This window comes from Lynx rufus, unplaced genomic scaffold (assembly GCF_022079265.1).
Source record: "Lynx rufus isolate CCGP_SWC_20201006 ecotype Redwood Valley unplaced genomic scaffold, mLynRuf1.p SCAF_7, whole genome shotgun sequence".
Classification (NCBI taxonomy): domain Eukaryota; kingdom Metazoa; phylum Chordata; class Mammalia; order Carnivora; family Felidae; genus Lynx; species Lynx rufus.
The window spans coordinates 130,853,679-130,863,547 of record NW_025814889.1 but is presented as its reverse complement, the minus strand read 5'-3'; the positions used below and the strand labels follow the sequence as shown (position 1 = coordinate 130,863,547).

Genomic DNA, 9,869 nt, shown 5'->3' with positions numbered 1-9,869 from the left:
GCGACTTGTAGGCCCAGCCGTGGGCAGTTAGGAAGGCTTCCCTAGCAGGCCTGTGGGGAAAGCCGCCCTCGCACACCAGACTCGGGGTACACTGTGTCTTCTCTGAGGGGGCCTCTGGGGGAGCCGCGGTCAAGGACTCAGGGCCCCTGGCGGGCCGCGATCTTTCACATATCTGCATCGGAGGCCTCTGGGAGAGGCCCTCTTCAAAGGGGCACACCCGGGGAACGCGTTCCCCCCCGCCCCCCCTCCCCCCCGCTCTGACTCAGCACCCCATTCTTTCCACTCTGAGCCCTCGCCCTCCCCCAACCCCAGGCTCGGGAAAATGGCCAGAGCCTTTTTTGTTGTTGTTGTTCTGGCCTCCTCGACGGTGAGAGGATCCACGCACCCTCCATTCCACCCTATGGGGGGAATGGAAAAGGCGCTGTCTGCAGGTGTAACGTCCGGCTTCTTCCAGCCGTAAGTGGTTAAGGCTCAACTCTTTCCCTGCGGTCGGTGGCTGTAACTGGCTACTCTGGTACCTGCCTTCTGCGTTCCCTGTCCCAGCTCGGCTGAGCTCCTAACAGCAAGCCGGTCAAACCCCTTCCTCCGGTGGGCCAAGCGCCCCCCAGCCTCTGGGCTCCCTGTGTGACAAGCGCCGATCAGGGTGAGGGAGTGTGTGTGACCGGGACGCAGCAGGGAGGTGGCCTGAATACAGGACATCAGAATTTAACAGGCTGCACCTTTTAATTATTTTTAATGTTTATTTATTTTTGAAAGAGAGAGAGAGAGAGAGAGAGAGAGAGAGCACAAGTGCGGGAGGGGCAGAGAGAGAGGGAGAGGGAGACACAGGCTCCAGCCTCCAAACTGTCAGCCCAGAGCCCGAGGTGGGGCTCGCACTCTCGAACCGCAGATCGTGAGCTGAGCCAAAGTCGGATGCTTAACCGACTGCGCCACCCAGGCGCCCCAACAGCCTGCAGCTTTTATTTTATTTTATTTTTTTTTAATTTTTTTTCAACGTTTATTCATTTTTGGGACAGAGAGAGACAGAGCATGAACGGGGGAGGGGCAGAGAGAGAGGGAGACACAGAATCGGAAACAGGCTCCAGGCTCTGAGCCATCAGCCCAGAGCCTGACGCGGGGCTCGAACTCACGGACCGTGAGATCGTGACCTGGCTGAAGTCGGACGCTTAACCGACTGCGCCACCCAGGCGCCCCGCCTGCAGCTTTTAAAAGAAAGTTGCCAATGGTACAAAACCAGGCAACAAGAACGAGATAAGGAAATAGAACAAGAAAAGCTCGATCATGTTCTTGAGGGGCGCCTCTAAACTAAAGGAAATAAACTAAAATTTCACACTTTGTTGCGGGTTTTTTGCACTAGTTTTTCACAACATCACGCTAAAATGTTATTTATCTTAGCTACTGAGTGTTTGGGTGCCCCTTAAATTTTGCGCCCGGGGATGTGCCTCGCTCACTGTGCCTTTGCCCCGACCCTGCTGTGCTCAGAGTTATTCATTCGTTTATTCCACATACCGTCGCCAAGACCCTCCTCTGTGCCAGGGGGCACGTGCCGGGTGATGGGGAGAGAAATGCGGGCCACATGCAGGATTGTGGGAGATCCCACAAGGCGAGATGGGGTGTGTGGTCACTCAGCGTGGCTCTGACGAGAGGGGTAGGTAATGCACGGATCCCACCTAGCTCCCGGGAAGCTTTTCGCCTTGGACAACTGCCTAGCTCCTCTCTGCCTGGGACTTAGGAAGGTTGGCTCATATAATAAAAAAAAATTCTGTACTGTTTGTGCATTTGAAATATCTTCAAGTTCCATGTTCTAAAGTGCACCAGTCCTAAGTGTCCAACGCAATGCATATTTATAAACCTACACAGTCGTATAACCGCTAGATCAACTATAGAACGTTTCGAGACCCCAGGAGGTCCCTCTGTGCCCTTTCCCCATCACAACCCCTCAAAGGTAACTGTTACTCTGGTTTGTCTCACTGTAAACTGACAGTGCCTGTTTGTTTTTACAACTGTGGTAAAAGATACATAACATCCAATCTGCCGTCTTGACCACTTTGAAGTGCACGGTTCGGCAGCCATTCAGTACATTTCACACTGTTGGGCGAATTGGGTGAATTCCCTTTGACCACCGTCCATCTCCGGAACTCATTCGTCATCTCAAACCAGGAGTCGGTACCCGTGAAACGGTAACTCCCAACTCTCCCTCCTCCTAGCCCCTGGCGACCATCATTCTACGTCTTGCCTTTACGAATCTGAATCATATGAATCTTTATGAATCTCTGGGCGCTTCGTATAAGTGCAATCCTACGATATGCGTCCTATGGTGACTGGCCTATTTCACTCACTGTCATGTCTTCATGGCTCATTTACATTGTTGCATGAGTCAGATTGTTGCATGTCCTTCTTTTAAAGGCTGAATATGGGGCGCCTGGGTGGCGCAGTCGGTTAAGCGTCCGACTTCAGCCAGGTCACGATCTCGCGGTCCGTGAGTTCGAGCCCCGCGTCAGGCTCTGGGCTGATGGCTCGGAGCCTGGAGCCTGTTTCTGATTCTGTGTCTCCCTCTCTCTCTGCCCCTCCCCCGTTCATGCTCTGTCTCTCTCTGTCCCAAAAATAAATAAACGTTGAAAAAAAAAATAAAAAAAAAAAAATAAAAAAAAAATAAAGGCTGAATAATATTCCACGGTATGGTGAAACCCCATTTTGTTTATCCATTCATCTGTTGATGGCCATTTGGGCTGTTCAGCTGTCGTGAGCAAAGCTGCTGTGAACAGGAGTGTACCAACATTTGCCCGAGTCCCTGCTTTCGATTTTTTTAAGAACGTACCCAGAAGTAGGGGCACCTGGGTGGCTCAGTCAGTTGAGCGTCCGACTTCGGCCCCGGTCGTGATCTCGCGGTTCATGAGTCCGAGCTCCGCGTCGGGCTCTGCGCTGACGGCTCAGAGCCTGGAGCCTGCTTCAGATTCTGTGTCTTCCTCTCTCTCTGCCCCTCCCCACCTCACGCTCTGTCTGTCTGTCTCTCTCTCTCAAAAATAAATAAAAACATTAAAAAAAAAAAAAGAACGTATCCGGAAGCAGAATTGCTGATCATATGGTACTTCTGTTGAAATAGCTAGAATTGCCAAATCATTACACTGTATGCCTAAAACTAATATTAACACTGTGTGCTAATTATACTGCAACAACAACAACAAAAAAAAACCTAAACAGCTCTTCCAATAAATATTAAACACGGTACATGAGAAGAATCACTTTGTCAGCTTAACTGGGCATGTTGTTAATTTCCCGGTGGCTTATAAAATGAGAACGCATCTTACCATTGGTGACATCTTAGAGTCTATGAAATTCGGGACAATGCTCCTGGGCTGAGCCTTTTCCCGAGGTGGCCAGACAGTGGGCCCCGTGCTTCACTCACACGATCTCTTCTATTCCTGACAATATCCTTTAAGTAGCCATTATTATTTTCATGTTACAGATGAAGAAACTGAGGCATAACAAGTGAAATAACGTGTCAAAGGGAACATAGCTCATCTATGGTAACACTGTAGTTATTACGGTAATTCTTTTTTCTTTTTTCTTTAATTCCAAAGCAATTTCAAAATACAGAAAGCGTTAAGGGCGGCACAAAACACCTCAATACTCCCTTTGAATGACGTCACGACGCCATTCAAGCCTCAGTGTCTCAGTCACACCTTTTATAACAAAGGATCCAACCCAGGATCCAACACGTCTCCGTGTGTAGACATCACGCCTCTACAGGCTCCTTCAACCTGGAACGGCTGCCCCTCCTCCCTCTGCCATCTGTGAAGTCTGCAGGTCAGGCATTTTGCAGAACGTTCCCTGTTTAGGCTGGTCTGGGGTTTTCCTCAGGATTCGACCCAGGTTATAATTTTTGGTCAGGATCACAGAGAAGCGATGCTGGATTCTTCTCAGGGCATCCTGTCAGCTTTCAAGTTTGCTCTGTCCAGTTGCTGGGGAGGTTCACTCTGCTCACGTGATGAAGATGGAGTTGGCCAAACTTCTCCATTGTCAAGTTAGTCCCTCCTGCCCCCCCCCCCACTCCCCCGACCTTTTGTTTTCGATTAGCAATAATCACGCCTCTGATAAACCTCATTGGCTACAATACTGCCACTGCGCAAAGCTCCCCCGACCTTTTGAATTAACCAATGAGTATTTTGTGGAGAGGTTTTTGGATTGGAGACTGTGTGAAATCCCATCATCCCCCTCCTTCCACCCACTGATTTAGCAAGGAGTGATGCTCCTTAACTAAATTGCAGACTATCATAACAATTGCCCCTTTTGAGTGTATCCTTCCTTCTACGTTTGTTCTTTGGCACTAACTAAAGAAACAACTTTATTTTCTTCCCATGTTTTTAGCCCCTTATTTAATCAATGTAAACCAATGGCTTCCTGCTTTATTAAATGGATACCATCGATCAGTATGATTATTTGTTGGGATGTTTTGATCAGCCCAGGTTTGGACAGTAAGAGCTCCTTCAAAGTGGCTCCTGTGGCCTTTGGACACATCTCCCTTACTCCTCAAGGCCTTCCTGATGTTTGGGCACCATAAGATACGCCCGTCTTATCTTGGACTTCTCCTGCCCCAGCCTTAGGCTCAGGCATTTCTCCAAGGAATTCTAGTTGTTTCTTTCTTTGGTGTTGTGTTGTGTTGTGTTGTGTTGTGTTGTGTTGTGTTGTGTTTAGTTAGTGGAGAATGATAGTTAGGGCTCACTGCTGCTCAGGCCCTCAGGGTGGACAGAGCCAGGAAGTGGATGAATGGATGTATGCACGCATGAACCCTGTTTTCACACCTCTCGTTATGTGTAGATCTATCAGTTTTTGAAAATCCCAAGTTCACATCGACACTCCTTTCCAATGGAACGACACAGAGTCCATTCCAGCCTGCACCTCGCCTCTTGGCTGTGAGAAACCACACTGTTGTCGTCCTCAGTATGTTTACTCAGTTGCTCGCCCACCTGCACACAGCCCCCTTCCCTGCTGGGCTGCTGCCCTGCTCTGATACCCAAATTGCGCCCCTTTCCGCGGAAAAGATATGTTGATGTCCTAACCAACCCCTGTTATCGTACTATAGAGCCTGACTTTACTTGCAACTAGAGGCTCTACAGAGATAACTAAGTGGAAATGAGGTCACAAGGGTGGACCCTAATCCAATATGACCGGTGTCCTTATAAAAAGGAAATTTGGATACAGAGACATGTGCAGAGGGAAGAAGATGTGTAGACGCACAGGGAGTGGTACCCGTATAAGCCAAGAAGCACCAAGGATTGCGGGCCGACACCAGAAGCTAGAAGGAACAAGCAAGGATTCTCCCCTAGAGCGGTCAGAGAGGGCATGGCCCCACTGACACCTTGATCTTGGATTTCTAGTCTCCAGAACCGTGAGGCAGTGCATTTCTGTTGTTTTGAGTGCTCTGTTCCGGCATGTTCTGGCAACCCTAGGAAAAGGATGTACCCCCCTTGTAGGAGTTCTGGCATCTTCCTGCCATTATCAGGCCACCCTCGTGACTGACTGAAAAGGAAGGAAGGGAAGGGAAGGAGTCTGGAATCAGAATTAGAATATAGGCCCAGCCATCTCCAAAGGCTGTGTTCTTACTTAGTTTACTCTTTTCATAGAATAATGGGAGACACCAAAATAAGCCTGTGAGCAAGCAGATCTAAATAAGTCCTATGGTAGGTGTTGGCACACGCTGGCCTGCAGGCCAAATCTGCATTACAGCCTGTTTTTGTTCAGCACATGGGCTAAAAATGGTTTTACATTTTCTAAGTGGTTGGAAAAAAATCAACAGGAAAATAATATTTTGTGGCATATGGAAATTACATGAAATTCATATTTCAGGGTCCATAAATAGTTTTGCTGGGACGCAGCCATGCTCCCTCACTCATGTTTTGTCCCTGGCTGCCCTATGTTTTACCATGATTGTTGAAACAGAGACCTGTAGCCTGCAAAGCCATATTTAGCGTCTGGTCCTTTATAGAAAGTGGTTGCCGGTTCCTGTTCTGTAGTAGATATTCAGAGCCCTTGATGACAGTATGAGGAAAGAGGGTGACTTTTACCTAGGGTGGCAAGGGAGGGTGACGTTGGCTCTGGGTGGTGAGGGAGGATATAAAATGTTGACGTTCAATCATTTATTTATCCATTCAATAAGCATTGAGCACCTGCCATTATCTAACACATGAGGAGGAGTAAAACCTCGCCCTCTTACACACTGAGACCACCCCCCCCCGCCACTACCACAGTGGAAGCATCTCCTGGGAGGTCAGAGAAGGCTCCACAATGGAGGCCCTCCTAGAGCTGGATCTTGGAGTTTACAGAGACTCTTGCCAGACAGAGGAAAAGGGATATCTGGGCCACCTTCTTGGAGGTGAGGGTTTTTGCACAGAACTCATCATCCCTGGGGTCTACTCATTGACATGGCTAGCTAAGGAAGGCACCAGGCAGTCAAGAGGGCCTCCACATAGAACTAGACCCACACCCTCGCTTCTAGGCTCACAGTTAGCGAGAACACCCCAAGGTCACAGCCAGTTAGTGGTTGAGTTGAGTCCAATGCTACCTCTATGACTTTGAGTGCAGTAAGAGATCCTAGGAGCAAATGTGAATTCCTGAGCTTCCTGTACCCTTTCCTGCCCCTGCACACCCCCGCTCCTGGGGCTTGGGGAAGAAAGATGACCAAGGAAAGCCCATCTATGCCTCATCTCCATAGGAAAATTGGGGAGATAAAGAGCCTTAACCCTCCCAAACGTCTGCTTCTGGCCTCCCTCAATCCCCTGCAAACTTCAGTGTAACGTCTTCCACATTCTGTTGTAGTTGCTTTTCTCTCTCCCGTTTTAGCCCAACAGTCAGGAACAGGGACCATCCCATTTATTACTTGTTTCTGACGCTGGGAAGTTGTAGATGCTCAACTGATGTCTGTTGAATGGAATGAAACACGGTTGGATTGAATGGAGTGGACAGGATGCAATTGGAGCCCGTGGCACCAAAGATGACCTCGGTAGGACACAGGTGGCCTCCCTACCTCAATCTCAAATGTCACTGACTCTTCCAATAGCCCCCTTTTTAGGAGAAAGTACTGAATTCCCTTCAGGGGTCTTATCTGGTAATTTATCTATAATCACACTTTAAAAATTGAAGATATCTAAGTGGACTTCCTTCTTTCTTGAGTAACTGCAACTACCAAAACCTCAGGTCATTATCTCCCCAGCACAGCCGTCCCGTCCCCGAGGTCTTTCCATAAACAACCTACGTTCAGTACTTCTCACCCTCTTACTTTCCAACCTGCTATTAGATCTGGATTTGTGTGAATTCTGCTCTGGCAGAAACTCGGCCTCTATGACTTTTGACCCATCCCTTGTGCCATTCCCTCGTCAGGCCTTATTGTGTCTCTAAGAGCTTCCCATCAGACAGTCCTGCCTTGCACCCCTCTCAGTGCCAGCCTTTTCTCACGGGGGTGCCGTGTTGCACAACTTCCAAGGACACCATTCACGTTGTGCTCTACGGGGTTGTGAGTGATGTCTCCTGAGCCATGCAACACAGAGACCCTGAGCGGTCACCACAGTGATCTGTCACTCCTTTGTTCAAAAAGACCATCAGCGCTGGGATTTCCAGCTGACATGAGCTCAGGCTGGCAGATTTGCTTAGGACACTCAATGAACCTACCCTCCCAGCATCACAACTTCCCCAAACCAGATCATTCTCTCCAAGTGTTCTCTGAAATTCATCATTTCCAAGACCTTGAGACATTAATTCCCATTACTCTCTCCTTTGTTTTCAAACTGGAGAGTTTGCCCAAGCCATACACACAATCTGGCTGCCACCATCTTTAAACACAAAACCCTCCTTTGCCTGGGCTTTCTTCTCAATCCCATCTTTATATTCATTCATTCTTTCATTCAACCAACATTTCTGAACGCATCCTGGGTGCCAACTCTTTGTTCTAGGCACTTAGGATTTATCGGTGAATAAAACAGACAAGGGTCTCTGTTTTCAGGACTCTTACAGTCTTGCAAGGGAGATACACACTCAACAAGGAACATAATAAATTAACAAAGGATAGAATACATATAGTATTTTGGAAGGAGGCTAGTGCTATGGAAGAAAGAAGTAGATCTGGACAAGGAATTGGGCGGGCGAGCAGAGGGCAGATTGCGTGATTAAATGGGACAATCAGGGTACATCTCCTTGGGCAGAGGAGATACTCACCATTTATAAAGAGCCTTGTCTACACTCACTGTCACCACTTCTTACCTCCCACTTATTCCTTAGCCCAGAGAAATCTGCTCCCTAAACCTTCCTTTTGACAAGGCCGATAAGGACCTCCATATGGCCAGATCTGGAGTCACCTTCCAGCTCTGTGGAAGCAGAGCTTGATGCTATTGAACGTTCTATGCTCGACACATGTTTGTGCCTCCAGGACATGACACTTCTCTGTGTTCTTCTATTTCTCCTTTATCACTTCCTTTTTCTCTCCCCATCCCTTAAGTGATGGTGTTTCCAAGGCCCATCTGTACCCTTGGCTCATCTCAAGCTGGGTTTCCCCTAGAGAGTTTCATTCGCACACATGCTGTGAAGCCCAAATCTGTTTCAGCCCTGACCTCTGGAGAGATCCACAGGCTCCTTTTTGTTCATGAAAGATGAGGCCTTTACCCTCCTACCAGAAACTTGCTCAGCATAACTAAGGTTCAGGAATCTGGAGGGTCCCTGGGCATAGCAGGAAGAAGGCAGTGGAGGGTTTGGGTTAGGGCCCAAGGTCTGGGGTAAGAGAAGGAACAGAAGGCTTGTGGTGGGTGCAGAGACCCTGGAAATATGGTCACAAGCCCAAGGAAAGACACCATCAATGAGAGCTCCTCGGGCTGAGAATGGCCATTTTTGATGATGCCGGCCTGTTCTGTGTGGACTCGATCTTGGAATTGTGGCAAAGTCAGGATGCCTAGATTGCCTTGAGCCCCAGCACAAGATGTTAGGAGAAAGAACACCTTTCTCTGCTTATCCTAGGTTCCTGCCTTCCATGATTTCCCTTGGGAAGCCATCTGGTAGAAGGAGCACATGTGACAGAGCAGACATGGAACCACGTGACTTATTACAAACACCAACATGACCAATCTTCAGGAGGCACAACGAATCAGCTCAACCCCAAGTGTCTCTCGGGCCCCAAGCTCTAGTTAGGTGTTTGTAGAAAACACCATTGTCTTTGACCAAATCATGTTGATTTTCTACATATCCTTCCATACACAAGCCCATAACTAATTATCACCTAATTCACAAGGAAACAAGCCACCATGGGAGACAGCAAACAGAAACAACAAACAATAGCCATAGATCCCCAAGAACCAAGACTGTGGATCAACCAGATCTTGGATATAAGATACATTCCTGTTCCCAGTCCCAAGAAGGCAGAACTTGATTGGTTTAAACTACTCATGATAATTCTCCTCTTGCCAGCGATTGGCTTAGAAAGGGGCATATGTGGTCAGTCTGCCCAATGAGGCATGTGGGTAAACCTTTCCTTGTGAGGAAAAATATCATTCTTGCATCTGGACATGCCCCCAGGCCTCTGCTAGTGACATCTGGAGCCACCCTAGCCACCATCACCCACATTCTGAGCCGTTAGAGCAGGAGGAGGGGAAACACATGAGTTCATGATGAGGTTGAGGCCCTGAGACCTGTTGAGATTCACAGGGTGCTGCCCAACCCCCAGGCTCTTTATCTTAAGCTTAGCTACTTTCAGTGGTTTGTTTTTTTTTGTTTTTGTTTTTGTTTTTTTGGTTGCTTGCAGCTGACAGGGCCTCACTGCACTCCCTTTACATACTATATATTCTTTCCCCTTCGTGACGTCTTCGTTTGCTCCACAAACCCTCCCAGAT

General features: G+C 48.3%; 1 pseudogene; it reads right to left on the bottom strand.

Annotated features, from left to right (window-relative positions):
- Nucleotides 1–4,051: 4,051 nt before the first annotated feature.
- On the bottom strand, nt 4,052–4,134 carry LOC124502716 (uncharacterized; annotated as a pseudogene).
- Between the last annotated feature and the right edge of the window lie 5,735 nt (nt 4,135–9,869).